The sequence below is a fragment of the Natator depressus genome, chromosome 1 (assembly GCF_965152275.1).
Source record: "Natator depressus isolate rNatDep1 chromosome 1, rNatDep2.hap1, whole genome shotgun sequence".
NCBI lineage: Eukaryota > Metazoa > Chordata > Testudines > Cheloniidae > Natator > Natator depressus.
The window spans coordinates 297672853-297697878 of NC_134234.1; the positions used below are offsets into that span (position 1 = coordinate 297672853).

The 25026-nt window shown below is 45.3% G+C and overlaps 1 protein-coding gene across 3 annotated transcripts in view; it reads right to left on the bottom strand.

Annotated features, from left to right (window-relative positions):
- Window positions 1–10682, bottom strand: part of IMMP2L (inner mitochondrial membrane peptidase subunit 2) — an 811025-nt gene extending 800343 nt beyond the window's left edge. Inside the window, exon 1 of one of the 3 annotated variants that reach the window (XM_074942240.1) lies at window positions 10386–10682. The gene's annotated coding sequence lies outside the window, so the exon portion shown is untranslated. The remainder of the gene's footprint in view (window positions 1–10385) is intronic. The other 2 variants (XM_074942241.1, XM_074942242.1) reach the window with 2 other exon arrangements.
- Between the last annotated feature and the right edge of the window lie 14344 nt (window positions 10683–25026).

A 25026-nucleotide genomic window follows, 5' to 3' on the forward strand; every position in this document is an offset into this window, starting at 1 on the left:
ATTGTATCAAATTTTGATTTTTTTTTTAAATATTTCCTTTACCGTGACTTATTAATTTTATCCTTGAACATTAGCGGGCACTATGAGATTGCAATAGCAACCGCAGTGCATTCTGCACAGCGGTATTTGCTGCCATATTGATTTTGAATCTGACATTCATGACAAGACGCATGCTTTGCCAGTTGCCATATCCATTTCTTGACACTGAAGGATAAATGTACCTTGCTCAAGCCTAATAATTAGTAGTAAATATTCTTTGGGAAATGTATGATACTAACTTTGCAGAAAAACACATAACTTCTGGACTCTTTAATTCTCTTATGTTCCTGACATTAGAAGGAAGGCAAGAGCAAAGCGCCGTTGTTATTTTTCATTTGTAAATATGTTAGATGGACGGCAAGCACTACTTTCACAAAGCAAAGGATACATTATCCTACTTCATAACATGGGAGACACCATATTCTCCTTCATATTGAAGGATCAGAACAACATATCAGTGAGAAGCCAGTTAGAAGTATTTGATCTCTTTGGTTCAGATGGCAGAATATTGTACATTTTTTTGTGGAAATATATATAACTGTTAGAACCACACAATTTTCCAAATATTTTAGATCCTCTAACGTGTATGCCAATCTATTCAAATTGACTATATTTTCCTCAACTAATGGCAGAGTCTTTTTTTTAAAAAAATAAACAAATTGTAAAACAAAGAAACACATGTCTGTACATCCAAGAATATTTACTCTGCAATGACTGAAATGAAGCTGTTTGATAACTAATTAACGGGAAGGTTTCATTGTTCAATTTATCTAATCATTATAATTCCTAGTACGTATCCCATGGAAATATATATTATCAATTAATTTAGTTCTTGTAATGTTTAGAAATTTGACCTTCACATTTTGATAAATTTATCCTCAATACAAAGGAAGCAATTGCTTAGAAACTGAAGACTCATCAGTTCCTGCCAAGTTTTCAAAACTTGGGGGGAGGGGGAGGGGTAGAATCCAAACAGCCTCTATAAACAACATCAGTTAGTAGGGAAATGTAGTTTTCAGACATTAATTAGAACTGTCACTATGCTTAATAGGTCCTGAATGATCTCATAATGCAACACTATGCTTAATAGGTCCTGAATGATCTCACAATGCAATGGTGTCCACCTGACATACTGAATTATCTTTTTAAGATGAAAACCCACTGCTGAACCAAAGGCAAATTAGGAGATATGGGTATTTCAGAAACCATTTGAAACCTCTTGCACATGAACCCCAGGGTCCTTACCAAACATCCCAAATCAAAATTCCAATTATGCTCAGAACAAAGGAATACTCTGTAGCTAGTTACTAGTTTTATCATTAAAAGACAATTTGAATATGAAGAGTTTATTTTTTTTCATAACTGTTCATATACTGCACAATGCTTAATAGAGCTGGATATTTCTCACTTCTGTATATACTATGTATACAGCATACAATAATTTCTCCAATAGAATATTGTAAATTTCTTTAAATAACCACATAAAATTATGCAAAATGATTGAACATTTAAAAATTGAGTAAAATAACTTAAAAGACTGAAAATCTGATCATAATGGTAGTAGTTATGTTGTTTAGTTTTAAAGAATTACAGATGTTGGATGCAGGCTGGAGCAGCAAAGATCATTCCAAAGCCTCTCATATCAATCATTCTGCTAATTTATTCTGAAAATTCCTGTGAGGTTTCTTCTTTTCTTATTTTGCAAGCCTCTTTTATTCAAAGTCTAATTTAGGGGTCTCAAACTCAATTTACTTTAGGGCCAGTGCCAGTCCTCAAATCCTCCCAACGGGCCAATAATGTCACTGACGATGGTGTTCAGAAAAGAAAAAGTTTATATTGTATTTTTTATTTGGAATTTCTTAGAAATACTAAAACTGTCATACAACTTTATACAATTATTCACCTGCCAGAGAGTTTTTAGTGTTTGCCAGACACCTGACAACGCTTCAGTTCTGTCACTTTGTTGATGTTTGGCCTCAGTGACTGAACAGTTAAAGCTTCAGGAAGCTGCAAGGTGTGCATCAGATAGTTGTGTTCAATATTTTTGACTTGTTTATATTCATTGTGGAAAAAAGTTTCTCACAAATGTAAGTACTGGCAAACAAGGACATGATCTTTCTGAAGGTTTTGCAAAGATTTGGGAAAGATGGTGGTAGCTGTCTGAAGAACTCGGTGACATCCTTGGTTTCTCTGAATTTAATCTTTAAAGATCTGTTGCACTGCATATCAATGAGTTCCATTTGTAAATCACATGGTGCTGTTTTCACATCAACAGAAAATGGATTAGCAAACATAGCGAAGCTTTCTTTGTGCTTTCTGACATCTGCAAACTGCTGATCAAATTCTTGTAAAAGCAGGTCAAGCTTAGTAGTGTATTCAGAACCACTGAACTGTATTTCAGAGCCGAGCTCTTCCACAAGTGACTTGCATACTGGGAATTGATTGAGATTCCCCTGAGAAATCTGATTTTTCCACAATTTTAGTTTAGTTGTCGATGCTCTCACATCATCATACACTGCTGTCCCCAGCTGGCCTGGACCTTGCAGCTTCAGGTTTAGCATATTCATCTCTTGTTACGTCAACAAGGAAAGCAAGATCTGTCATCCATTTGTGATCTTCAAATTGTGGTACAGGCATTTTAATTTCTTCCATGAATCTTTTCACCTCTGTTTTCAATTCAAAGAAAAAGTAGAACCCCTGCTTAACCAGCGCACCTCAGTGAAGCAGAGCAAATCACTGCATTTAGATTCAATTTCTTCCAAGAAAGCACAAAACTGTCTGTGCTGCAAGGAACTTGAGCAAATGTAATTCACACTTTTCGCAACAACTGACATGACATAGTCAAACTTCAAAGATTTACTGCATAGTGCTTGTTGGTGAAGGATGCAGTGTAATGCTATTTGTTGCTCATCATTTTGCTCGGCCATCTTTCTTTGTACTAGTGCCACCAATCTGTCTTTTTGACCAATGATTGCTGGGGCCTCGTCAGGGGTCAAGCCTGCTAACAAGTGCCATGACAGACCATATTGTTCCAGTGCTTCTGTGAGGCAGTGAAAAATTTCACTGGCCATTGTTCTACCACACATTGTTGACAAGCTGAGCAATTCTTCAGTTACTGCAACGTTTTCATCAACGCCTCTCACAAATATGGCAAGCTGCACACTGTCAACAAAACCGGTACTCTCATTAATTGAGATTGAATATGCGTGGAAAGCTGTGCTTTTCTCGAGGAGCTGCCCATCAATATCTTTAGAGAGCTCAAGAATACGCTCTGCTACTTGTATTTGGAGATAGGAGAGATGTTTTTAGCAATATCAGCCTATTGGGACATACAATCTCACCGACTTTAATAAAGAACTGTTTAATAAATTCACCATCAGTAAATGGCTTCCCACACTTTGCAATCATTTCACTCATGACCTAACTTGCCAAAACTGCTGACTCTCTTTTCTCGCCTTCTGAAAAAGCTGCTGCTGCTTCACTAATTCTTTTTTCAATTGTAAGGCCATCTTCTCTCTGATATTTATCATATTGCTGTGCATGTTTCGTTGTGTAATGTCGTTTGACACTGTAGTCTTTTAAAACAGCAACTTTGTCTTTGCAGATCAGGCATGAGGCAGTCTGTACTCAATGACAAAATAATCAACAGTCCACTTATCTTGGAATTGGCCGTGTTCGTCGTCAATTTTCCTTTTTTTAGGTTGAGACATCTCTCTGTAAGGCTGTTTACAAGCAGAGTGTGAGTGTGAGAGTGAGAGAGAGACAGACAGACACACACACAAACGGGGGGGGCGGGGGGGGGTTATTATTATTCCTGGGACAGCAGGGGAACTGAGGCCTTGCCCAAGGTCACACAAGACATCACTGGCAAAGGCAATGCCAAGAATAGAAACCTGGTCTCTCAGTGACCACCAAGCACCATCCTACCATGAGGCAGCTCATGCTCCACTTTCCACACTACATGCTCTGCTGACAGAAGGACCTTGCTGGGCTGAGCCTTCTTGGGCACAAAAGCGGCTGAGGAGGCGGCACAATCATGGTCTGCCCACAGCTCAGATGCAGGGGGTGAGAAGCATGGCTACTATCCTAATGAGATGGGGCAGTGGGTGGTTCTAACCCTCCCTGTGTGTTTGAGATTATGCTCCCATCAGGTTCAGTGCCCTCTGGTGCTCCTGGTAAGATGGCCCTCTCCTACACAACCTACCAACATTACATGGGACACTGGGTAAAAAAGTAAATAAAGGGCCCCATTTCATTACACAGACCTGCAGCGCCAACAGCTAGAAAGAACCTAATTCCTTTCTTCTTATCTTAACCTTATCTTATCCCATTGGCCACGGAATTAGCACTCGGGGAGGGGGAACGGAGGCAGCGTGCCCCCTTGCGCTGTCATTGGAGCCTCACAAGTCACACCACCTCCCAGCCCGTTTCCCACCCTTTTCCCTCGCTCCCTTGGCCTCATGCCGCCACAGCTGACTCTGCCCGGCAACTAATGATGCTGCCTCCATGGTCGACTCCGCCCAGCAACCAGTGATGGTATCTCTGTCCATCTCCCCCAGCCAATGGGAGCTGCAGGGGGCGGAGCCTGCAGCAGACAGAGCCAGCAGCATGGCTGCATGGGTCTCTCCTCTATGGCTGCGCCAGCAACACCAAGGATAGGGAACCGCTTGCAGGGAGCTGAGCTGCCCGAGGTGAATGGCCCCCAGGGCACAGACCTCAAAAGTTTTATGAATGACACATTGCCGAGTGCAACCCCTAGGAGGGTCCTAGGAGCAGCAGGATGGAGCAATATTGTCAGGAGGGGCATGTGAATCTCTCCTGCCCACTCCCGTCCCACCTCGGCTGGCAGCCATGAGGGCCGCATGAAAGAACTTTTTTAAAAAGTTTCTCCACACAGACTTTGCTGACAGCTTGTGCCACACACTCTCAAAGAAACTGCAGAACCACCTGATCAACATCCTATATAGCAAACAGGGAAAGATTAAGAATGAGCTCTCAAAACTGGATACTCTCATAACAAAACAACCTTCCACACAAACTTCCTCCTGGCTGGACTTTACAAAAACTACACAAGCCATTTACAAAGGACACAAAACTATCTATACTACTACATGCCACAAGGGGCCAACACAGTGGTTCCCTTAACCCACCCAGCAATATTGTTAATCTACCCAACTATACTCTTAGTCCAGCAGAAGAATCTGTCCTATCTCAGGGCCTCTCCTTCTGCCCCTCCACCCCCATGAACATGATACAGTTCTGTGGTGACCTAGAATCCTATTTTCGACGTCTCCAACTCAAGGAATATTTCCAACACACCTCTGAACAACATACTAACCCACAGAGACCTTCCTACCATGACTACAAACAGTAGGATTCTGGGTGGACTCCTCCTGAAGGTTGAAACAACAGACTGGACTTCGACACAGAGTGCTTCCGCCAAAGTACACGGGCTGAAATTGTGGAAAAGCAGCATCATTTGCCCCATAACCTCAGCCATGCAGAACACAATGCCATCCACAGCCTCAGAAACAACTCTGACATCATAATCAAAAAGGCTGACAAAGGAGGTGCTGTCGTCATCATGAATAGGTCGGAATATGAACAAGAGGCTGCTAGGCAGCTCTCCAACACCAAATTCTACAAGCCATTACCCTCTGATCCCACTGAGGGTTACCAAAAGAAACTACACCATGTGCTCAAGAAACTCCCTGAAAAAGCACAAGAACAAATCCGCACAGACACACACCACTAGAACCCCGACCAGCGGTATTCTACCTGGAAATCCTGGTCGCCCCATCATCTCAGACATTGGCACCCTGACAGCAGGATTGTCTGGCTATGTAGACTCCCTCCTCAGGCCCTACGTTACCAGCACTCCCAGCTATCTTCGAGACACCACTGACTTCCTGAGGAAATTACAATCCATCGATGATCTTCCTGAAATCACCATCCTCACCACTATGGATGTAGAAGCCCTCTACACCAACATTCCACACAAAGATGGACTACAAGCCGTCAGAAACAGTATCCCCAATAACGTCACGGCAAACCTGGTGGTTGAACTTTGTGACTTTGTCCTCACCCATAACTATTTCACATTTGGGGACAATGTATACCTTCAAATCCGCAGCACTGCTATGGGTATCCGCATGGCCCCACAGTATGCCAACATTTTTATGGCTGGCTTAGAACAACCCTTCCTCAGCTCTCATCCCCTAATGCCCCTACTCTACTTGCACTACATTGATGACATCTTCATCATCTGGACCCATGCAAAAGAAGCTCTTGAGGAATTCCACCATGATTTCAACAATTTCCATCCCACCATCAACCTCAGCCTGGACCAGTCCACACAAGAGATCCACTTCCTGGACACATAAACACCATCCTATACCGGAAACCTACTGACCGCTATTCCTACCTACATGCCTCCAGCTGTCATCCAGACCACACCACACGATCCATTGTCTACAGCCAAGCTCTACAATACAACCACATTTGCTTCAACCCCTCAGAGAAACACCTACAAGATCTGTCAAGCATTCTTACAACTACAATGTCCACCTGCTGAAGTGAAGAAACAGACTGACACAGCCAGAAGAGTATCCAGAAGTCACCTACTACAGGACAGGCCCAACAAAGAAAATAACAGAACGCCACTAGCTGTCACCTTCAGCCCCCAACTAAAACCTCTCCAACGCGTCATCAAGGATCTACAACCTATCCTGAACGACGACCCATCACTCTCACAGATCTTGGGAGACAGGCCAGTCCTTGCTTACAGACAGCCCCCCAACCTGAAGCAAATACTCACCAGCAACCACACACCACACAACAAAAACACTAACCCAGGAACCTATCCTTGCAACAAAGCCCATTGCCAACTGTGTCCACATATCTATTCAGGGGACACCATCATAGGGCCTAATCACATCAGCCACACTAACAGAGGCTCGTTCACCTGCACACCTACCAATGTGATATATGCCATCATGTGCCAGCAATGCCATGTACATTGGCCAAACTGGACAGTCTCTATGTAAAAGAATAAAATGGACACAAAATCAGACGTCAAGAATTATAACATTCAAAAACCAGCCGGAGCACACTTCAATCTCTTTGGTCACTTGATTACAGACCTCAAAGTGGCAATTCTTCAACAAAAAAACTTCAAAAACAGACTCCAATGAGAGACTGCTGAATTGGAATTAATTTGCAAACTGGACACCATTAACTTCAGCTTGAATAGAGACTGGGAGTGGATGGGTCATTACACAAAGTAAAACTATTTCCCCATATTTATCCCCCCCCACCCCCCCGTTCCTCACACGTTCTTGTCAACTGCTAGAAATGGCGCACCTTGATTATCACTACAAAATGTTATCCCCCCCCCGCTCTCCTGCTGGTAATAGCTCACCTTACCTGATCACTCTCATTACAGTGTGTATGGTAACACCCATTGTTTCATGTTCTCTGTGTATATAAAATCTCCCCACTGTATTTTCTACCGCATGCATCTGATGAAGTGAGCTGTAGCTCACGAAAGCTTATGCTCAAATAAATTTGTAAGTCTCTAAGATGCCGCAAGTACTCCTTTTCTTTTTGCGAATACAGACTAACACGGCTGCTACTCTGATTACCAATATATATTACCGATAGGGATATTACCAGCCATCTGACCAGGATGGTGATAGTGACTGTGAAATCCTCAAAAAAATTAGAGAGACTATTAAAATAAAATCAATAATAAGGGGGGGATTTCAACTATCCCCATATTGACTGGGTACATGTCACCTCAGGACATGATGCAGAGATAAAGTTTCTTGACACCAGCTAGTCCTGGAACCCACAAGAGGAGAGACAATTCATGATTTAGTCCTAAGTGGAGTACAGGATCTGGTCCAAGAGGTGAATATAACTGGACTGCTTGGTAACAGTGACCATCATATAATTAAATTTAACATCTGTGTGGTGGGGAAAATACCACAGCAGCCCAACTCTGTAGCACTTAATTTCAGAAAGGGGAACTACACAAAAAAGAGGAGGTTAGTTAAACAGAAATTAAAAGGTACAGCACAAAAGGTGAAATCCCTGCAAGCTGCATGAAAACTTTTTAAAGACTCCATAATAGAGGCTCAACTTAAATGTATATCCCAAGTTAAAAAACACAGTAAGAGAACCAAAAAAGTGCCACCATGGCTAAACAACAAAGTAAAAGAAGCAGTGAGAAGCAAAAAGGCATCCTTTAAAAAGTGGAAGTTAAATCCTATTGAGGAAAATAGAAAGGGGCATAAACTCAGGCAAATGAAGTGTAAAAATATAACTAGGAAGGCCAAAAAAGGATTTGAAGAACAGTTAGCCAAAGACTCAAAAAGTAATAGCAAAAAAATTTTAAGTACATCAGAAGCAGGAAGCCTGTTAAACAACCAGTGGGGCCACTGGATGATTGAGATGCTAAAGGAGCACTCAAGGGTGATAAGGCCATTGCAGAGAAACTAAATGAATTCTTTGCATCCGTCTTCACAGCTGAGGATGTGAGAGAGATTCCCAAAACAGAGCCATTCTTTTTAAGTGACAAATCTGACGAACTGTCCCAGATTGAGGTGTCAGAAGAGGAGATTTTGGAACAAACTTATAAACTAAACAGTAATAAATCACCAGGACCAGATGGTACTCACTCAAGAGTTCTGAAGGAACTCAAATGTAAAACTGCATAACTACTAACTGTAGCCTGTAACCTATCATTTAAATCAGCTTTTGTACCAAATGACTGAAGAATAGCTAATTTGACATCAATTTTTAAAAATGGCTCCAAAGGTTATCCCAGCAATTGCAGGCCGGTAAGCCTGACTTTAGTACCAGGGAAACTGGTTGAAACTACAGTAAAAGCCCCCTGTTAAAACATCCCACCATGAAGGCCATTTTTCCAATTAAAATAATGCTATATCTGTATTGTTCCTCCAATAGTGGGTATTGTTACTGCTGCCTCCTCTATCAGTGGCAACTCTTTTGTCAGACGCCTCTGCTCTAATCAATGTGTCTCACTGAACCATAGCAAACAGGGAGCAGAAGGATACCTCAACATGACAACATCTGGTCTCTTGCTGACTCTTTCTTCCTTTCCCCTCCAACTCTGGCTTTAAACACTTTCTTTCTCTCAAAAAAAAAAAAAAATGGAGAGAGCGAGAGAGAGAGAGAGAGAAGTCAAACACCAAGAAGGAATCTTAACAGGGTAAGTGGCAGAGAAACTCAAAGGATGGGAGGGGTCCTGCTGTGACATAACAGCTACTAGAGACTTGATCCTGTCAGCAAGGAGGGGGAGTCAGATTAGTGGCAGGGTTGTTTTTAAATATATAGAACAATTCTGAAGGTCTTCCAGTGTTTTGTACCCTTTAGGATGTATTCCTAAACATCCTACTTACAGGACTTCCTATGAATTGGCTGTATACTCCAGCAGGCTGAAGCAACACAACATAATTTGCTGGCAGGCAGCAAAGCAGGAGTGGGCCAGCACAAAAACGACCTCTCAAACAAGAGCAGTGTATCTAAGATCACAGGCAGCAACCCACATGCCACTCTGACCCCTACTGTTTGATACACTGTAGCACCTGTGTTTCTGCCAGCGATTAGGAAGAGCTGAGTCTCACCCACTGCAGTCTTATACTTTGCAAGACTCGCCTCTTCCTGTAGGGGTCGCCAGACCAGACAGGCCGCGCTCTCCAATGTTCGCGGCAGACTAAACTTTCTAATACGCTGTACAGGAGAAAGGGACAGTTTTGCTCTGGTTGGGCTGGGTCCTTAAGAAAATGTTCCCGTGGCGTGCACGTGGGAAATCCCATAAAACCATTTGTCAAGACGATTTATTTTCGGGTCACCTTCTAAGCAGGGTTCTCGGGTCGTGACCCTTCCCCGCTGCCGGTGACGTGTAAGCGTGACGCTGGAGTGGTTATTTCAAGGCGCCTGCTAGTGCCCAGCGGGTCGGTGGGGGCCGTTTGGCTGCAGCCGCTCCCGGGTTTCCGCTGGGGGACAACGGCGACCCCCGCCGCGGCGAGCGCTCGAACGGAGCGAGCACCGCGCCTGGCCCAGGAGCAGCTTTCCCCGGGTTATTACTACAGCCGCGGCGCCACCCACCCACCGGCCTCCTCCTCCTCCTCCTTCCTCCTCCTCCTCCTCCTCTCTTGGGTCCCCCGAATGCACCCACCCGGGAACTCCGCTCCCTCCCCGCCTATCTAAAGGCCCCCTCCCCCACACACAGCGTGCGCGCCGCTAGAGGCCCAGACTGTTCTGATCCCTCCCGGCTGCCGTCGCTTTCCTCCCCCTCAGCGCCGCGCGGCGCCACTTACCGCAAGTTTTCAGCGCTCCCAGTTTGAACGAGCTACTGACGCGAGCTGCGGGAACGCGCTCGTTACGTGCGCGTAACACGTGTCCTCCAGAGGGGGCTGGGGCCGCGGGGTTAGTGAACCGCCTAGTCTCGGTCACGTGACCAGCAGTGCGGCGCAGGCTGAGCCCCGCGGGGTTGTGGGGCCGGTGGTCGTGTCGCGCCGTAGCTGGAGATGTGCGAGCACGGGGCGAGGTGGAGCAGCCCCTCAGCAGAGGGTGGGGCTCGAGGGCAGCCCCCACCTTCAGCCTGGACAACGGGCCCCAGCTAACTCCGCATCCTGGGGCCTGCCAGCCCCACAGCTCCCCGCAACAGGAAACCTGCTGCAGCCAGCTGGCTCCTCGCCAGGGCCGCCAGCCAAATCATGGCAGCGTAAACAGAGGCTTGTTGATCCTGCCACACGCTTTGGCTCATGCTGCAGCAAACAGGACAGGCCCTAGCACGGCAGCATGAACCTGTGGGGAAAATATTTGTCTACAGCGGCTTTCTCTGACCTTGTCATTCAATTCCCATAATAGAGTGTTCACGGCCAATGGTGTCCTCTGCTGCCTGTCCCCACACCTGACCGTGCCCTAGCGTGGCCAGCTCATCAAACAGTTCAGGCTTACTATGAAGCAGAATTCAGGGTGGGTGTGTGTGGCAGGGAACCCAGCACGCACAGCCAGAGCTCTCTCTGTTTGCATGTTACTGAGCTATTGGTGGAGCGAATCACCACTGGCACTGCTCCTTTTCACATTTCAAAAGTATTAACCTTTGTGCAGGTGGCTCACACCAAGCTAGAAGTCTTGGCCTCTTACCAGTAGTAGTATAGGACACCTTTGTTACAAGTTGTCACCAATTTTTGAAATATAATAAATAGTGCTTTTCTTCAGTAAATCTCCAAGCGCTTGGCAAAGGAATTAAGTATCATCCACATTTTACCGTTGTGGAAAGGAAGGCACAGATAAGGGAAGTGGGTTGCTGGGAATAAAACCCAGGCAGCAGGGGTGTGTGCAAAGGGATACAAGCAGGGGCATAGCCTCCCCCCCCCATTAGTGGGGGCACAGAACTCTGCTGGAATGGGAGGTGACAGCTCCTCCAGCCCTGGGGACATGGGGGAGCGGGGGGAGAGCCGGCTCCTCTGGCCGTGAGGGGGATGGGAACAGAAATTTTCCCTCCAAAAGCAGCCAGATTTTTATTCCTGTGCACACCCTTGCCAGGTAGTGGCAGTACTTGGAATAAAACCCAGGTTTCCAGAGTCCTCATCTAGGGTTCCAAGGGCAGGGGTGGGCAAACTACGGCTCAGGGGCCGCATCCGGCCCTCCAGATGTTTTAATCCAGCCCTCAAGCGCCTGCTGGGGAGTGGAGTCCAGGACTTGCCCCGCTCTGGCACTCCAGCCAGGGAGCAGGGTCAGGGGCTTGCCCCACTCCGCATGGCTCCCAGAAGCAGCAGTATGTCCCCCCTCTGGCTCCTACATGCAGGGCTGTCCCTAGCTATTCTGGGGCCCTACGCAGCCACACACACACCTCGCGGGGGGGGAGCCTGGCCCCAGGCCTCCATGGGGGGGCAGGCTTGGAGGGCAAGGCAGAACTGCCCCCCAGCACTCACCGGCAGCGCTGCACTTCCTGCTGCCATTGAGTGCAGGCCCGGCCCTGCTGCAGTCCTCAGGGGAGTGGGGGTGGGGCTGGGTCAGATCAGGTGTGGGAAGGAGTGGAGTGGGAACAGGGGTCGGGGCTTTGGAGAAGGGGTGGAGTGCAGACGAGGGCGTTGGGAAAGGGTGGAGTGAGGGCGGAGGAGGGGTGGGGGCATTGGGGAAGGGCACAGTGGGGGTGAAGCAGGGGCAGGGGCTGGAGCAGCATGCAGCTGCACAGGGCACCAGGAAATTTGGTGCCCTCAATTTCCTGGTGCCCTATGCAGCTGCGTAATTTGCGTATGAGTAGGGACGGCCCTGCCTACGTGTAGGGGCAGCAAGGGGGCTTCGCACGCTGCCCCCGCCCCAAGCGCCTGCGGATGGGGCAGCGTGCAGAGCTGCCTGGCTGCGCCTCCACGTAGGAACGGGAGCGGGGACATACCGCTGCTTCTGGGAGCTGCTTGAGGTAAGCGCTGCTCAGAGCCTGCACCCCTGACAACCCTCCCACCCCTGTGCCCCAACCCCCTGCCCCAGCCCTGATCCCCTCACACTTTCTGAACCCCTTGGTCCTAGTCCAGAGCACCCTACTGTACCCCCAACCCCAGCCCCACCCCAGGGCCCACACCCCCACTGGAGCCCTCACCCTCCCTGTACCCCAACCCCCTGCCCCGCCTGGAGCCCCCTCCCGCATCAAACTCCTCATTTCTGGCCCCACCCCAGAGCCTGCACCCCAGCCAGAGCCCGCACCCCAACCCCCAATTTCGTGAGCATTCATGGCCCACCATACAATTTCCATGCCCACCTGTGGCCCTCGGGCCAAAAAGTTTGCCCACCCCTGTCCTAGGGTTACCACCTGGCTAATATTTGACTGGCCTGTCTGGTTTTTTTTACTGATTTGCCAGTTGCCTGAGTAGTAATCTGCCAGGGTATTTTTATGTGGGTCTAAAGATTTGCATTACTATCACAATACACTGGGATATCTAATATTAAAAGTTTCTGTGTCCAGCTAAAGGTGCTGCAGTGTTTCCACTGCTGCAGTTTAAGCGATAACAGATCAAAACTCTTGAAAATACAGCAGCTGTTTGCCCACCACACGCAAGCGCACCACATGTTTGTGTGCGACAGGATTTTGAGTCACAGGAGAGTAGGGTGACTGGATGTCCCGATTTTATAGGTACAGTCCCAATTTTGGGGTCTTTTTCTTATATAGGCTCCTATTATCCTCCACCCGGTCCCTATTTTTCACACTTGCTGTCTGGTCACCCTACAGGAGAGTGAGGAGACTTGTTATGTTAATGATAGCAATCTTATCTATATGTGTTATCTCTCTAGATACTATAAGTGGCTGTTAAAGCTGTGGGAGGGGAGTCCAGAGTTGCCTTGTTGTTGGGGTTGCAGCAGGCTTGCCTTGGTGGGGGCAGCTTTTTTTTTTTTCTTTTTTTTTTGCATTTCAAAGGTGGTAACCCTAAATGTTACATCCAGTAGGTCAGCAGCTTTCAACTAGGGGTCAGCATCCCTCTGGGGTGCCATGAGTAGGTTTTAGGCAATCCGCCAAAATAAACTAGAGAGCAGTGCTGGTGTTAGACACACTAGGGCCCAAGGCAGAAAGCCAAAGCCTGACCCCACCGCCTGGGTCTGGAACTGAAGCCAAAGCCTGAGCCCTACCATGCAGGGCTGAAGCTAAAGCCCGAGTAACTCAGCTTTGCAGGGTCCCTTGTGGCATAGGGCCCCAGGCAATTGCCCTGCTTGCTACCCCCTAATGCCCTCCCTGGATTTTAACCTACTGGATATGCAGAAAAAGTTGTTGTGGCACAGGTGGGCCATGAAGTTTTTATAGCATGTTGGGTGGGGAGGGGGGCTCAGAACAAAAAAGGTTGAGAGAAGGCCCCTGCAGTACACCACACTGGTCTCCCCTATTTCAACATTGTTTCTATTAAATAGCTGATATCAGTACTGTGAACTGCCTGAATTTTTGGAGAATGAGGAAGACCTAAGCAACTTACATAAATATATCTATAGATGCTAAAAATGAAGTGTGAGCACAGTTACTGCAGGAGGTACTGATCCTCCCCCACTTCCGCAGCAGGAGAGCTGTCTATGAAAGAACTGCTGGAAGCTTGAAAACATAAAATGCAAGCCTCTCTGGAAAGCAAGTTTTAAATTTTTGATAATAAAGTGAAACCTTTTGTTTCATATACCATCTGCTGGATAACAACATGTTTCTAAAACTAAACTGGTTCTTTATTAAGAGAACTGGTTATAGAGATGCTACAACTGCAGCTAGCATTCAAGCCAGGTGCACACAGACAAGCTCGCTGGTGCATCCTCCAAACTCTTCCCTCCTGCAGTCTGTGCTACTCCCTCCAACTTCCATGCTGATTGCTATAGCTTTCCTTTCAACGATTATTGTGTTTTTTATGCAAACATTTGGTGACATGCCCACTGTAGGGACATGACTTTACTTCCAGCCCTTTGCTGTCTGCTAGGTCTCATAGTCTTTCAAATATGCTGGTCTTTGAAGTAGTCTCTTACTTCTTGTTTGTGTTACGGCTACTGGTGGGGAACTTGCTTCCACGCTATGGCTGTCTTCCTTCTGTTGGATGGCGTCCTGTTGGTTCTCTCTATTGCTCTTGAGCCACATTTTTTCCGATTACATCAGGCCAAAGGATGGCTGAGGCTTTTTCTAAGTCCCCCTGGCCCTGGTCTTGTCTGAGTATACCAGCTGTCTGCCAGAAGTACACCATTGTCCTCAGTTTCCTCTCTACCTGTAGCTGGAGATTGTAGCTTAGCTACCTCATATGACCTGTGTCCAACTTTAGTTTGTACTATTGCCTTTTGCCATTTCTTTGTGTGGCTATTTGATGGTTGAAACCAGACCTGCTCATCTGTGCACAGAAGCCTCAGGTCCTTGGCTTCTTTATTGTAACGGGCTGCCTGCCTAGCTTGGCATTCTTTTAACTGTTTCTGTATCCTGTCCATTGTTCCTCGACTGGATTGCAGCAGATGACCCCCATGGGAAGCAGAGTCCTTGTTCTGCAGCCTGTCAATCCCTATGCTGGGCTACTGTCTAATCCCTGAGAGAGAATATTGTGATGGTCCAGCATTGCCAGATAGGGATTCCTTCCTCTGTCCGTTTTCTGTTGTCATCAGTCTCTTGCCTGTCTTTACTGCTGACTCTGCCTTCTGATTGCTTTGGGGGTACCCAGGGGAAGATATCTTGTGTTCAAGTTTCCATTTAGTACTAAACCATTTTAATTCTGCTGTGATGTACTGTGGCCTATTGTCTGTACCTAGCATGTCAGTTATGGCTAAGGCTACCTTTTAGTCACGGGTATTTTTAGTAAAAGTAATGGACAGGTCACGGGTAGTAAACAAAAATTCACAGCCCATACCCTGTCCATAACTTGTACTATATGCCCCTAAGTAAATCTTGAGGGGGGGAGGGGGCAGCCTGGGGGTGCCGCAGGTGCTCGGGGGGGAGGCCCAGGGGGTGCTGGGGGGTGGCCCAGAGGCGCCGTGAGTACTGGAGGGAGGCCTAGGGGGCACCGCAGGTTCGGGGGGGGGTGGAAGGGGGCAGCAGCGCACAGCCCGGGACCCCTGCTGGTGCTGGGGGGGTTGGCAGGGCTGGTAGGCTCCCTACCTGGCTCCGTGCCTCCCCAGAAGTGGCAACATCCCCCTCCCTCAGCTTCTAGGCAGAGCCATAGCCAGGCAGCTCTGTGCACTGCCTCTGCTTGCAGGCACCAGCCCTGCAGTTTCCATTGGCTGCTGTTCCCACCCAATGGGAGCTGCAGAGCCAGCACTCAGGGCGGAGGCAGTGCGCAGAGCTGCCTGGCCACGCTTCTGCCTAGGACAGAGGTTCTCAAACTTTTGTACTGGTGACCCCTTTCACAGAGCAAGCCTCTGAGTGTGACCCCCCTTATAAATTAAAAACATGTTTTTATATATTTAACACCATTATAAATGCTGGAGGCAAAGCGTGACATCACCTCCATATTGGCGCACATAACAAAATTCATGGTGGGGGGGCGCTGATGGGTTTGGATTGTGGGAGGGGGCTCAGGGCTGGGGCAGAGGGTTGGAGTGTGGGAGGGTTAGCGTTCTGGCTGGGGGTGAAGACTTGGGGTGGGGCCGGGATGCAGGATGCCCCAGGGCTACAGTGGAGAGAGAGGACTCCCCACAGTTCTCTCTTCCCCGCAGCAGCACCCAAGCTCCCAAGATAAGCGCTGCCCAGAGCCTTCACCCCATCCCATGCCCCAGCCCCCTCCCACACCCAAACTCCTGCTGCTGCTGAGGAAGGGGGGCATGGTGGCCTGAGACTGCCCCAGCAGCAGCCTGTGCGACTGGCTCAGTAGCTGCCTGAGCTGCTCAGGTCGTCCCCTGGCTAGGCACACTGGCAGCTCCAGAAGTCATGGACCGTCACAGAATCTATGACTTCTGTGACCTCCGTGACAAATGCGCAGCCTTAGTTATGCCGTACCTTGCAAAATGTGCCTACAGTTTTCTGATTATAGTTCTTGCCTGAATGTCTGGTAGATAGACTACTCCAGTCTGTGAGAGTGCTTATCTACTGTGACCAGGTAAAATGTGTGTGTCTTGGTAAAATATGCGTGGAAACATTGTATGTAAAGTTAAGATTCCACTGCATGGTGTTACTAATACATGTTCCAACTCTGGGGAGTGGCCAAACCAGTTCCTCACAGACAAAGGGCAAGCTGACCCCTCAGCCAGGTGTAAACAAGGGCAATGGGCCATTACCTGCTAAGTGGCCATTCTTTGGCAGGATAAAGGGTCAGAGTGAAAAATCTACATCTTAGGAAAGAAATAGCATGGCATACCCTTCCACACAGATTGCCTGTCACCTTTAGTCCCCGCTGGAAACGCTCCTCAAAGAGGGGACAGGACTATAAAAAGAAGGGGCAGACACCCCAAGACACCTCTTTCTATCTCTCTCTCTCTGTGTTCATTGATTCAGTGCACAAGAAGGGACAAACGAAGCATCCATAAAACAGAAGAAGGGGTCTTGACCTAAGAAGTTTGGTCACTAAGACTGTTGAGAAAAACTATGCTTTGAATTTGACATAGTTTGTTAAGGACTGTGTTAAGATCATGCTTGGTAAATAAAGAAATAAAAATGTTGAATCAGAAATCAGTGAACCGAAATTGGTGTTGGAAACTAGGCCTCTTTGATCATCTGGTCTGACTTGCATACACACAGACTATAGAGCTTCCCTGAATTCATTACTCTTTGAACAAGAACATATATTTTAGAAAAGCATACAAACTTAAATTAAAAACTGCCAGTGAGGGAGAGTCCACCACAACCCCTGGTAGTTGTTCTCAGGACCGGCCTTACATACAGGCGAACTGAGCAAAGGTCGGGGGCGCCGTTATAAACAGGGGTGCCCTTCCCCTGGGGTCTGCAGCCCCTCGGCTCTTGCCCCCTGCCTTGGAGCCGCCCCTGCAGCTGCTCCCAGGAGCTTCCTGTCTGCTGGGGTGGGAGCGGAGGGGCACCACTGTCAGGGTGTCCCCTGCCCATCTACCCCATCTCCACAGAGCAGGGTGTGTGGAGGGGGGGCGAAGGGGGACAGGGCTCACCAAGAGAGGGACGGAGCTGCTGGCGGCTGCTGCTGTGTCTGAAGGAGCTTTCCTTCAGACTAGTGAGTGCTGTTCTCTTAAAGGGGCAGCCTCTCTCACACTCCCTGAGCTCACACACTGTCTCTTTCACCCTCACCCCCCAACACATACTTATATTGTTGTTGTTGTTACTTGTTGGTACTTCCTGCAATGCACAGATATTCTCTGTAATTTCATTCTTTCAAAGTGCTGTTATTTTAGTTTTTGACTTTTGTCTGCTAGGTGGAAGAGCCCATTATCAAATTATGTTCCCTACGCACATACTTTTAAACTGTGATCAGATGCATTGAAATGCATATTGTTTGTTTGTGCCCAGGTCACTCTGAACCAGAGACCTGTCCTCTTCACTATTTACCACTCCCCCAATGTTTGTGTCATCTGCTAACATTAAAAGAAATAATTTTATGTTTCCTTCCAGGTCATTTATAAAAATGTTAAATAGCGTAAGGCCAAGAACTGATCCCTGCGGGACACCTCTAGAGACACTCCCAGTCAATTCTCCATTTACATTTTGAGACCTGTCGGTTAGCGAGTTTTTAATCCATTTAATGTGTACCACATTGATTTTGTATCTTTCTAGGATTTTTTTAATCAGAATGTTACATGGTACCAAGTCCTATGCATTACAGGAATCCCACTATATTACATCAGCACTATCACCTTTATCAACCTAGCTTGTAATCTCATTTAAAAAAACCCCACAAAGTTAGTTGGACAATATTTATTTTTCCATAAATCCATGTTGATTGACATTAATTATATTACCTTCCTTTTAAAAAAAAATTAATTCCACTGTTTCCATTCTTGTGCTGCAATATCTGGAAATCCAGCATTCCTAGTAGCCTGAGCCTGTTTGCTCTGTATCTAGGCGTTGGTTGTTTTCCTGTTAATAACAAACTCTTGCTGTGGGTCTCACTAGACTGACCATTACCACCATGTTTCATATGCCACGTGCTGGGTAACAACATGAGAGGACTCCATATTTCTAAACCTAAACTGGCTCTTTATTAAGAAAACCATTTACAGAGCTGCTGTGCACACAGATTGGCTTCCTGGTGCTTTCTCCAACCTCTTCCCTTCTGCAATCTGTGCTCTTCCTTCCAAGTTCCACACAGGTTACGTTGCTACTGTTTTGTCACTTAAGATCTCCCCAAGGGTGTTATATGGTGAAAAACTGGAGACTTGTTTACAGTGTCTGGGGGCATGGGGAGGAAGAACTACCAAGAGACAAGATGATGATAGAATCAGTATTTTAAAGGCTTTTGTAAAACCAAAACAGAGACCATGTCAGCAAATACAACTTCAAAATTAGGTGACACCTACAAATTTTGGACTCCTATGAATTCTAGAAGCATCTCTGTTTGTGTGCGTCCTAACCAAGTAAGGGTGTTTGGTCAGGCAGGTACGTATAATTTGTAAAATAAGTTGCTCAACTTTTAATAATATTTAAAACACTTCAGTAAAGCACATTAAACTTTGAACATTTTTCAAATATTTAATAATCAGTCCTTACAACACCCTATTGAGGTCAGTAAGCATTAATATCCCAATTTACAGAGCGGGAAATGAAGGTAGAGAAGGTAAGTGAGTTACCTAAAGCCTCAGAGGAATCAAAGTAAAGTGTTTGGGATCAGAAGTCAGGGGTCTGATTATTCTGACAATCGCATGCAAGTCCCTGAGTTCTAAACATAGCTCTGACACTGACTCTGCTGTAGTCCTGAAACCCAGTCTTGTGCTCATTCCCCGAAGCCATACCATCTTGCCTTCAAATTAAAAAAAAAACTTGATACTTATATTTAATGGTTTAAGTGAAACACAAGTATCTGTGATTTTCTTCTGTTGTATTTCTCCACTTCTTCCCTTTCCTCTCCATTCTTCATGTTCTTTTCCCCTGCTACACCTTGCTTTTCCTCCTCAACTATCTTCCTATTTTGTTCCCTTCATCACTATTTAAATCTACCACATTTTCCTTTCTTCCAATCCCTGTCTACCAATTGGTATCTTTTTATCATTTATTTATCCAGATATTGACAAAACCATGAAATAAAAACAAAGCGTATTTTTGAAGATTTTCTTTACAATTACTTACACACTTAAACGGGAAGAGGGAAGAATTGCAATCATGTTGATCAAAATCTCCTCTTCCTTCTTTGAGAAACTGCTTTCTGAAGCCAGACTGAAAGAGGAAGACAGTTTGATACAAAGAGAGAGAGATTTACCTTAGGAAATGAAGATAAACATCAGAGGAAGAAAAAGTGAGGATGGAGTAAAGAAAAGGAAAAACTCCAATAACTAAATAACTGATTGAGGAAAACATAATAAGTTTGTATATTTGGGATACAGTAGGTTTGGGGATAATGTTTTCCTTAGATATCAAATATCAGAGCATATAGGACTTGAGTAGTGCTTCTATATTTTCATTCTACAGAGCAATTGGTATGAGACATTCTTGTAGAGATGCAACTGTCCTCTCAACATCCTAATTCTCCATGCTTAGCTCTCAGATTTCATTCCACCAACCACTCTAACGCCACCAACACAGCAGAATTTCCAAGTTGCTGAGCTAGAGAATTAGCATAGCAGAAAATTTAAATGTCGTTTCTCTAATAGGTTGTGTAACAGGGCACACTTCATCCCCAACTGCCCCAGAAACCTCTCAGACTCTCTCCATTGGGTAGCAACTTCATATGATTTATTTACATTCCCATAACCAATACAGTCCCATGCAGCAGTATTATATATAGTGCTTTAACCATTTCCTGCCAGGCCAGGGGGGAACAGAGGGTTCCCATCCTTGAGATGTCTGAACACATTGGGCTCAGCTAGCCCTGGTTACTCCCTCTTTCCCCCTTGTACTTCTTTCCTATGTCCTCTTTAGGGTGACTAGATAGCAAGTGTGAAGAATCAGGGTAATAGGTGCCTATATAAGAAAAAGTCCCAAATATCAGGACTGTCCCTATAAAATCGGGACATCTGGTCACCCTAGTCCTCCTTATACCATTCAGCGCATGGACTAACTGGCTTACCCAGCTTTCCAGCCTGATCAGCCAATTCGCTTGCACATCCCCAATCATCCTTCTCCAGGAAGCTGATTGATGCCTCAGTGGCTCACCTGCTAGCTTCCAACACTCTATCACAGGTTAATTTAAACACATACATGCTTTCTATGAGTTATACCTGGTGCTATCCCACACACACTGTTTGTGGTAAATGGACTGTGTTTAACAGCAAGCAAGACCCTAATTAGAATTGCATTAAATTTCCATTATGAATGCTCAAGCCATGAAAAACCTGTATGTTTTATTTGGGGGGCAGGGGCAGGGAGAGGAGACATTGCTATGAAAATAATACTCAAAGATTTGGGAATGTCATTGACAACTGGACATCCTTTCTCCCAAATTCCCAATATGCCCTGTGTTTCTTCACACACTTTACCCTTACAGTAATTGTGACAATGCTCTGCAAACTCCTTTCAAATGTCTCCAGACATTTTCAGGGCAGCAAGTCAGCACATTTCCCCCACCTGGCATCTTCAGAAGCTGATTTACTCCTTGCAATTTTAATTTTGGGAAAGAGCCAAACAAGCAAGCCTCAACACTTACCGTCAAGGGAGTGGGCCACCTATCTTCATTCAATAGGTGTAGGACAGGTCAACCCACCGTAGCCTTCTTCCTGTACATGTGTGGTACAGAGCTGGGTGAATAAAATATTTTTTTATTCATTGGCTCACAACTAAATGTTTCATTTAGATTTCAACCATGTAAAGGGTTTTGATTTTTTAATAGTTAACAAATTTAAAACAAAAAGTAACTTCAAAACCAAAAATTCAATATGTTTCATTTTGACATTTTCTTAAGAAACATTGTGAGTTTTTTGGAACTTTTGAGGGGGAGGGTTTTTGACATGAATAATTTGGTGAAGCTGATACAAATTCATGAAATGTTTTGGTGTTACCAAATCTGCATTTTTCACCATAAAACTTTCACCCCACTCCCCAAAAAATTCACCCAGCACTACTGTCAATAGCATTTAGTGTCTTCCTGCTGCTAAATGGAATGTGAGGGGGAAGCCACCCTCCCTAAATATGTTTGCAAAAGAGAATGGTCTTACCTTGCCCGTTCCCAAATTGGGGGAGGAGGAAAGAAGAAACACACAAGGGCTAATCAACTGCATCCCTATGGGCAACATTTTCAAAAGTGATGAGTGATTTTGCATGCTTCAATTTTTGAGTGCCTGGCTTGAAACATCTCAAAAGGGCCTAATTTTCAGAAGGTATTAAGAACTCAAAAAATCAGCCCCCTTGATGGCATCTCAATTTGGATACCCCAAATAACTAGCCATGTTTGAAAATCCTAGCCTAGGTTGTAAGGTGGGGTGCAATTCACTGGTTCTGAAAAGGAACTAAGCAACATAAGCAACATCACTACATTTATTTAGAAGTTTCAGTCTAATGCAGTTTGAAATAGCCCATCCATTAAGTTCCAATGCTCATGAGCCTACTATCTCCTCAGTTGTGCACATACAACTCTCATTGAAGTCAACGGGAGTGGTGTGTGTATAACTGCCAGGATAATAAGGTCCGAGGGTTTTACATGGAAATGTCAACTAATTAATTATTAGCAACACTTCTGATACCATGATAATCCAGTGTCAAAAACTTGCTTCCTAGAGAAGCAAAATCTGAGGTCTGATGTAGCTAGTTCTGACAGTTTGTCTTTTTTCAGTTTCCTGTCATCGAGAGACATCATATAAATGTAAAACTAAGTGAAATCATAAAAGCACTTCCTCCAAAACCTAGAATCTTTTATGGAAATGGCATGATGAGAATTCAATGATATTTGAAATCATTGTCGAGGACTGTGGGGCAATTTTGCTTTTGAAAAGAAAATGAGCTTAAGGCCTCAACAGGAGGCAACATACTGTATATTGCATGTTTTCTCTGCAGTGGTAACTAGACTGTCACTTAGGCCTATTGATGTGGATCACACCATAAATCAGAGAATCCTTTTAGCTTTTTTGCTTCACTGTGACAGAATGCAAGCAACTGTAAAAGCCCTTGACATTTCCTTGTACATTAGTAGGCAGGCTGTCTAAAACATCAAGGATGACATTTATCAGGGGTGTAGAGGTTCTCTCTTTTTTAAAAATTAAAGTTGGTGTTCCCATGGTGTGTTTTGTTGAGTATTGGAAGAATGTACATATAAAATATGAAATCAATCATGCCCAAATATAGTGAAAGACATCCAGCATTGCACTGCAGAATTGCAAAATGCGTGGGTATATAAATCCTGTCTAGAGGCAGACATCAGCCCTACATAGTATAGCCCTGCTTCACAACTGACCTCAGAATGAAACAAAATGTTTTTGTCTCATCTAAGAGCAGCACATTGTATTCATGCATTATTAGGACTAACACATAATGTACAACATATTCTCTATTATAGTTTTTGAAGACGTGATATTTATTCAAAAATCCAAGAGAGCTTGAACAAATTCTTGTGTGACACCCAAATCATAACTCCAACCAGGGATGCAATGGTGGGGAGGGAAGGAAACAATTTGGAAATTTGCAAAGAAAGAACAATAAAATAGCCTCATTCACTTCTGGTGCTGGGTGCAGACATGGAGGGAAGAGGAATAGCTCAGTGGTTTGAGCATTGGCCTGCTAAACCCAGGGTTGTGAGTTCAATCCTTGAGGGGGCCATTTAGAGATCTGGGGCAAAAAAAATTGGGGATTGGTCCTGCTTTGAGGAGGGGGTTGGACTAGATGATCTCCTGAGGTCCCTTCCATGATTCTAAGGCTGGGGGACTCAGCCTTCCCCCTGCCAGGTCTCTGGCTGGAGCTGGAAATTTGACTCAGTGTGACACACTGTACCCCATGTTCACCACTTTTATATGGGTATGATATATTTTGTACAAAGTATGCATTGTGAGGTAGCATTTCACAGCTCATAATCTGCTGAATATCATTATCCTGTTAAAATGTGTGTAACAACACTGTGTGTAAATCTATGATATTTTACTATGTGTTATTGAAATATGGTGCAATTCTGGGGAATGTCCACAGACTAGCTCCTCAGAGACAACAAAGGACTGAGCACAGGTGTTAGAAAACTATTAACTGCTGAAACAACCATTCGCCAGCAGGAGAGACTGTAAACAAAAAATGTACATGTCATCTTTGAGACTGCTCAAATTTCAAATATGCAAAAGGTGTAAGCAAGAAATTTACAATTCACCTAAAAGACATTTTGCACGTCATGTACACAGGACTGTTTTATCTACACCCCAGCTGGAAAAGAGGGGGGGAAAGTTATAAGAATGGATAACTCACAACACACAAATTACCTCCTTCCCTCACCCCCATCTCTGCTCATAGCAACTACAAATGTGAAAGAATAAAGGAAGCTTTTGGAACCAGGGGAAGGCTTTCCCAGCTAGCACGGACTGCTGTAAGCTTTGGGGTGAGGAAACCCGCTCCCTCCTTTTTTATGTTTGTTTTCAAGATCACTTAGCTTGCATGTTTATCTTTTTATTTCTTTTATAACCAATTCTGACCTTTATGCATCACCACATATGATCACTTAAAATCTGTCTTTTTCTAATTAATAAACTTGTTTTATTGGTTTATCTAAACTATTGTGTTTGATTGAAGTGTTTGGGATACCTCCACTTGAGACAACAAGACTGGTGCATATTCATTACCTATTGTAGGAATGACAAGCTATTTATGGGTTTGTATGGTCCAGTGGGCTATTGAATGGAACAAGACACATTTCTTGGGGGGGGGGGGCGCAAGGCTGGGACTGAGGGATATGTGGGTGTTGTCCTATATGTGATACATGGATGGCTGGGCACAGCATTCATATACTCAGCTGGGAGTGACTTTGCCTGCTCGCAGCTGTGAGCAGAGTGTGGAGGTGTCAAGGTTCCTTCCCCATTCTGAACTCTAGGGTACAGATGTGGGGACCTGCATGAAAGACCTCCTAAGCTTTTTCTTACCAGCTTAGGTTAAAAACTTCCCCAAGGTACAAACTTTGCCTTGTCCTTGGACCTTATGCTGCCATCACCAAACGTGTTAAACAAAGAACAGGGAAAGAGCCCACTTGGAGACATCTTTCCCCCCAAAATCCTCCCCAAACCCTACACCCCCTCTCTCCTGGGGAAGGCTTGATAAAAATCCTCACCAATTTGCATAGGTGAACACAGACCCAAACCCTTGGATCTTAAGAACAATGAAAAAGCAATCAGGATCTTAAAAGAAGAATTTTAATTAAAGAAAAAGTAAAAGAATCACCTCTGTAAAATCAGGATGGTAAATACCTTACAGGGTAATCAGATTCAAAACATAGAGAATCCCTC